This window comes from Saccopteryx bilineata, chromosome 5 (genome assembly GCF_036850765.1).
Source record: "Saccopteryx bilineata isolate mSacBil1 chromosome 5, mSacBil1_pri_phased_curated, whole genome shotgun sequence".
NCBI classification, from domain to species: Eukaryota; Metazoa; Chordata; class Mammalia; order Chiroptera; family Emballonuridae; genus Saccopteryx; species Saccopteryx bilineata.
The window spans coordinates 217,058,065-217,065,731 of NC_089494.1; positions in this window are offsets into that span (position 1 = coordinate 217,058,065).

Below are 7,667 nucleotides of genomic sequence, written 5' to 3' on the forward strand. Positions count from 1 at the left end.
TTAGGGTGGTTTACAAATTTTAGTTTAAAATATATATCATGTTAATCACTAGCTTAAGTGCAAGTCTCTATATTTTAACCACCAAATAAAATCTAAATAGTTATGTAATGGCAATTTCTAAAACTTTATATACCAAGCTTCTGCTTTTTAATAGTAATACTGAATTTTCCTCTGTAACATTGTCAATTTAACATACCAATAAAGATGATTTTATTGCAAAAAGAAAAAAAGAAATGTTAACTCAAAGCTGATCACACAAAAATCTATAATATTGCCCAGTCTGTTTTTGCAAACTTATCTCTGTTAAAACCATACACATTTTCTTTTTCAGCCGACCTGGAGTACTTGCAATTTTCAGGACATGACATGCATTGAATCATGTTTGCCATTCAGAACTTGCTGTGTTGCTTTTTTTGTTTTACCCATAATGCTGTGCATTAGTCACTACAATATAGCTTTATGTTTCAGGCATTTCAAAATTTCATGCTTTTAATATTTACAAAATAGATAAAGCTTCTGAATCCATTAAAAGTATGAATATGTTGTGCAGTTATAGTGACCAGTAGAGCTGGAATGCAAAAATATGATTTGCATGTCACCAAAGCCGCAAGAAAAAAATGTCCTATATTAACACTAGACTTTATCTCAGGTGTTTAGGGATCTTTGCATTATTGACTAATATATCCCAGGTGCCTAGAATAGTGCCTGATATTTAATAGAATCTCAAATATTTGTGGAAGAAAAAAAATAAGACAAAGGATGGAAAGAAGAGAGTGAGGGAGGAAGGGAGTAATTTTATTGCACAATTTTATATATAATTTTATATACTGAGAAGATTTGTTGCTCTTTATTCTTGATTTTGTCAAAATCTAATTTTTTTTACCAAATTATGATCCCCCCATCTTCTACCAGCCAAGGAAACATGTAAATATTAAAGAGATTAAGTGCAGTAAACTTGTCAATTAAGAAAAAGCTATAAAACATCTGTATGTTCTTCAGAATAAGAAATTACATAATATTATTTAATAATAAAATGAAATTTTATGTATACAGAATTAAATTGAATAAATAAGACTAGAGAAAATGTGACTAAATATCAATCATAATATTGAGTAAATATAGAAAAGTTGCTAATCTATATATGTACTATACAAAACTATACATTTAGCTTTTTAAAACCCACATAAAACAAAGAAACATAAGATTTTCAGATATATAAAAACAGGAAACTGAAAGATACATGAAAATTCAAAACTGAAGGAAAAATGGAAATTCACTACTGGGTAATTGGGTTGGAAATGTCTTAGAAGGGGCAGAAGCTCACATTTTACTTTGAAATAATACATATCACCTTAGGTTATAAATGTACACAGCAATTTTCAACCTGTGTTCTGTGCCAGGCACACTGGTGTACCATAAGAATTTTTAAATTTAGTCACAGGCACTGACATTTTCCTAAGATTGTCAAATTTTAAAAAAAATGATTACAGCCAACACAGTAATAGCCACCCAATGTGAATGAATCAAAAATTATACCTATTTTTTGTCAGATTGGCAAAAAATACATTATATATTTGGAGTGCCACAGAATTTTAGTAATTAGTGTATGTGTGCCATGAGATAAAAAATGATTGAAAATTGCTGATGTATACATACAGAAAAAAAAGAGAAATTTTAAGGAAATAAGAAAAATTATCAATATCTATTTAATCTTTGTAATGGTTTTATAGCTATATCTATTATATCACTTCTTACTGCTTTTTTTGTAGTTTAACCTTAATGACAATGATGAATAAGTTTTATAATACAAGTATACAGCAAAGCAGCCCATTTATCTTTCTTATCTCCTTTGTAAGAGAAACATTTAACTACAAATAAGGTACTGTACGGTACCTCCATACATACATAATAACCTCCATTATGTAAAAATCAAAGTAATGTGTTGTATATCTATATTAGAAAGGTAAACTCCAAATGACTCTGATAAAAAGCACATAAAGCTCTTCTTACCGGAATCAGAAGTCTGTTTTAAAGATCATTAACTGTGTTCAGTAGTTTTAAGAGGAAAGAATCTTAAAATATAAGTCTGGAAAAATCATGCTAAAATGTAAGCAACAGATGTATACATTGATTATAAAATAAAATAATTAAATAGTTTGATTTAAAATTACTGTTATCTTTGTAGCTCAAGAATGCAACTCCTGCCTAATGTCAATTGTCCAAATGATAGAAATGTTGCTTATGTGTTATAATTGATTTCTCTTTTTAAAAAATGTTATTAAATTTATTGAGGTGACATTGGTTAATAAGATTATATAGGTTGCAAATGTACAATTCTATAATACAATTCTATAATACACTTCTGTATCTTGTATTGTATATTTACCAACCCAAGTCCAGTTTTCCTCCTACACCATTTATCTCCCCTTTAGACTCTTCCACCTCCCAAATCCCTCTTTCCCTCTTCTAATTACTATACTATTGTCTGTGGCTACCTTGTGGGCTTTTTTTTTTCTGTTTAATCTCTTCACATTTTCACAAAGTCATGCAACCTACCTCTTCTCTAACAGCTGTCTGTCTGTATCTATGAGTCTATTTTTATTTTGTTTGTTTGCTTTGTTCATTAGGTTTTACAAATAAATGAAATCTGATGTACGGTACTTGTTTTTCTCTGACTGGCTATTGTACTTAACATAATACTCCCAGCTACATTCATATTATTGCAAAAGATAAGATTTCCTTTTTTTTTATGACTGAATAGTATTCTGTTGTGTAAATGTACCTCAGCTTTTTTATCATTCACTCATCTAGGAATTAATACTTGGTCTACTTGCAAACCTTAGCAATTATAAATAATGCTGAAATGAACACAAGGGTTCATATATTCTTTCAAGTTAGTGTTTCAAATTTCTTTGGATATATTACCAGAAGTGGAATCACTGGGTCATAAGGCAGTTTCATTTTTAAATTTTTGAGATAACTCCATACAGCTTTCCACAGATGGTGCAACAACTTGCATTTCAAACAATAGTGAACAAGGGTTCCTCTTTCTCCACATCCTTGCCAACAGTTATTTGTTGATTTATTGACTACAGCCATTCTGATAGGTCTGAGGTAATATCTCATTGTGGTTTTAATTTGTGTTACTCTGATGATTAATGATGTTGAGCATCTTTTCATATATCTACAACCATTTCTGTGTCTTCTTCAGAGAAATGTCTGTTCAGAACTTCTGACCATTTTTTTAATTGGATTGTTTGTTTCTTTGGTATTTTTATAAGTATTTTATAAATTTTGAATATTAACCCTTATCAGATGTATCATTGGCCAATATGTTCTCCCATTCAGAATGTTGTTTTCTCATTGTGTTGAAGATTTCCTTTGCTGTGCAAAAACATTTAAGTTTGATGTAGTCCAATTTATTTATTTTTCTTTTGTTTCCCTTGCCTGAGGAGATATATCAGAAAAAATATTGGTACAAGAAATGTCAAGATTTTATTGTCTATACTTTCTTCTAGCATTTTTATGGTTTTGACTAGGATATGATTTCTTGAAATATCTGGCAACAGAAAGACAAAGACATTTTAAATTAAAAAATTCTAATAAGATTAATATCTTTAATATAATTTTTAAAGGCTAAAGTAGTTAGTAATATAATATTTTTATAACTGGAAGACATATTGGGCAGTTCCAATAGTAGATCCTAATCAATAGTCTTTATTTTGTTATTTTATAACTAAAATTTTAAAGTATAGATAATTTGATATAGTCTAGTTTTATTCTTAAAAATATATATATTACATGGTACAAGGTAGTCAATGTGACTGTGAAATATATTAGGTGCTTCAAGTTGAAGAGTAAGTGATCTCATTCCTTTGAAAGGGTCCATAGATGTTAGGCTTTATATTCTCTTGTATTATGAGAGAATACTAGCTATATAAATTCCTTAGGTGTAATACCTTCATATATTGAATAATTGTGTAGCAAGACTAGTAAACCTGCAGTCTCAGATAAAGTCCATTTCTGTGCTCCTGAAGTATACAAAGAAATGAGTATTTCACAAAATTTTATAATCCAATTGTCCCACTTTTCACTGCAAGTTTCCTGGTATAATAATAAATAACCAAACCATCAAGGATTATATACTAAAAAATGTGTAAATCCTTTTCAAATCATGATGAATATATTTTTTTCTCTCTTTGTAAAGTTATTTTAAAACTTAAATTCTGGCCCTGGCCGGTTGGCTCAGCGGTAGAGCATCAGCCTGGCGTGCAGGGGACCCGGGTTCGATTCCCAGCCAGGGCACATAGGAGAACCACCCATTTGCTTCTCCACCCCCCCTCCTTCCTCTCTGTCTCTCTCTTCCCCTCCTGCAGGCAAGGCTCCATTGGAGCAAAGATGGCCCGGGGGCTGGGGATGGCTCCTTGGCCTCTGCCCCAGGCGCTAGAGTGGCTCTGGTCGCAGCAGAGAGACGCCCTGGAGGGGCAGAGCATTGCCCCCTGGTGGGCAGAGCGTCACCCCTGGTGGGCATGCTGGGTGGATCCCGGTGGGGCGCATGCGGGAGTCTGTCTGACTGTCTCTCCCCATTTCCAGCTTCAGAAAAATACAAAAAAAAAAAAAAATTAAAAAAAAACAAACTTAAATTCTGAACTCATTTGCCTTCATAATCCACTGACAGATGATCCTCATCAACCATGTGCTGGACCCAGCTACATTCTTTACCCACAGTTTCTTCACATATGTGATAGAGTTAATAATAGAACCTACCTCAAATGTTAGTTTTTAATGAGGAGTACATAGTAATATTTTAAAAGTACTTGGAAAAGTGTCTGGCTATTACTCAAGTCTAAATTAGTATCTGCTAAATTTAAAAGGTGAGAAGGAATGATGGATATGTTATCAACTGCGCCAGCAATTTGCTGTCTTAACTTTTCAAGTCATACATCAGAAAGCTGAAATACAGCAACATTTCCAAGACTACAATCAATGATCACTCTCAAAAGCAGATAATTATTCAGTAGTGATGAGAGACAAAAATTAAAATCATTCACCTCATATGACTTTGTTTTAGGTGAACAAATTAGCCAGTATCCTTCTGACACTAACATTTGAAGGTTACCATTTAAATAAAAAGTTTTTAAATCTAGTCTTCCTTTTAAATTCAAACATAACTAAGATTAGTATCATGAACTATTTGTTCTTAATGTAAAGGAGACTAGCTGACTTATTCTATAAACTATAGAAACCTACCATGTGTAAGACATAAATTAAAGAGAAAATAGAGATAATGGTGCTAAATAAAATGCAATTGCAAAAAAAATGTTTTATCAAGGATTTGTTGTTTATTCTTTCAAAAACACATGAAGGAAAATTTACAAGAGTGAGAGACAATTTCCCGATGTCTATGATCTATTGCTGCATTTCCATAAGAAAGGACCATAAAAACAAAGAGAGGCCCTGGCCGGTTGGCTCAGCGGTAGAGCGTCAGCCTAGCGTGCGGGGGACCCGGGTTCGATTCCCGGCCAGGGCACATAGGAGAAGCGCCCATTTGCTTCTCCACCCCCCCCCTCCTTCCTCTCTGTCTCTCGCTTCCCCTCCCGCAGCCAAGGCTCCATTGGAGCAAAGATGGCCCGGGCGCTGGGGATGGCTCCTTGGCCTCTGCCCCAGGTGCTAGAGTGGCTCTGGTCGCAGCAGAGCGATGCCCTGGAGGGGCAGAGCATCGCCCCCTGGTGGGCAGAGCGTCGCCCCTGGTGGGCGTGCTGGGTGGATCCCGGTCGGGCGCATGTGGGAGTCTGTCTGACTGTCTCTCCCCGTTTCCAGCTTCAGAAAAATACAAACAAACAAACAAACAAAAAACAAAGAGAAATACTTGAGTCAATGTGTGAAAAGAGTGTCAGACTATGTTTTACACCTACCACTAGACAAATTAGGCTGTTGGCATCAATAAGGTGGATAACATCTATTCCTACTCCTTTAAAAGTCAACCTCCGTAATATTTTCTGTATTAAATAATTTTACACAAATTTGGTTTGTACTAATAAAAAGAAAGTTAGGTAAAAATCATAACTAATTGACTTATAATACAGAAAATAAGAATTCTAATAACTAAATAAATTAAACTTTCTTGTAGACTTAGTTTCTTAATATACAAAGTAAAAGAACTGGAATAAAATCTCAGGATCCCTGTGAGGTTTTTTTTCCTCAAATATTTTTTTAATAATTCTAATGTGGTGACATTGATAAATCAGAGTACATATGTTCAGAGAAAACATCTCCAGATTATATTGACATTTGATTATGTTGCATACCCCTCACCCAAAGTCAAATTGTCTTCCATCTCCTTCTATCTGGTTTTCTTTGTGCCCTTTCCCTCCCCCAACCCTTTCCCTCTCCTTTCTCCCCCATTCTCTCCCCACTCTCCTGTAACCATCACACTCTTGTCCATGTCTCTGAGTCTCATTTTTATGACCCATCTATGTATGGAATTGTATAGTTCTTAGTTTTGTCTGATTTACTTAGTTCACTCAGTAAAATGTTATCAAGGTCCATCCATGTTGTTGTAAATGATCTGATGTCATCGTTTATTATGGCTGATTAGTATTCCATAGTATATATGTACTACTCATCCACTGACGGACACGTGGGCTGTTTTCAGAACTTGTAAAACTCAACACCAGGAAGACAAACAATCCAATCAAAAAATGGGCAAAAGAAATAAATAGACATTTTTGCAAAGAGTACATACAGATGGCCAATAGGCATATGAAAAAATGCTCAACATCACTAATCATTAGAGAAATGTAAATTAAAACCACAATGAGATATCACCTCACTACAGTCAGAATGGCGCTCATCAACAAAACAACACAGAATAAGTGCTGGAGAAGATGTGGAGAAAAGGGAATCCTCCTGCACTGCTGTGGGAATGCAGACTGGTGCAGCCACTGTGGAAACTAGTATGGAGAGTCCTCAAAAAATTAAAAATTGAACTTTTGACCCAGTTACCCCACTTTTAGGAATATACTGTAAGAACACCATAGCACTGTTCCAGAAGGAGAAACGCATCCCCATGTTTATGCAGGATTGTTCACAATAGCAAAGATCTGAAATCAGCCCTGAGAGTTTTTAAATTCCTTGACTCCATGAGTCATTTCTTTGTCATTTGCCTTTAAAGTATTGTCCATATTGGCCTTAGAGATGGTCTAAAAGGGTCAGGCCTTTCTTTCAAGAAGAAGAGGTCACTATCATTGACATCAATAAAATTGCCTGTGTCCTTTACAGCCTGCATTGCTCAAATATCATATCTTCTGAATTATTCCAAGAGCAGAAGGAACAGTTTGATATGAACAAGAGGGTAAATGCTAGTGCCATAATTCTGAGATGCCTGTCACAAAAATTGGAGACAGAGCTTATTGCAATCAGCAATGATTTCTGTAAAGGAATAATAAAGAAAAAAGCTGTCACTGAAAGTGGTTTTGAATAAAGGAGGAATCCAGAAGAAGAATTATTATTTTGAAATCTGACATCTTTTTACCTCCTGAAATTCTAGTTTATATTGACTGACTTCGTAGTTTATTTTGTTACATGTAAGCAGAATAATGAAAGTTATAATGTCAAGGACTAAAGGGAGGTACACATAAGACTGTCACATCATCATAACCGTCAAT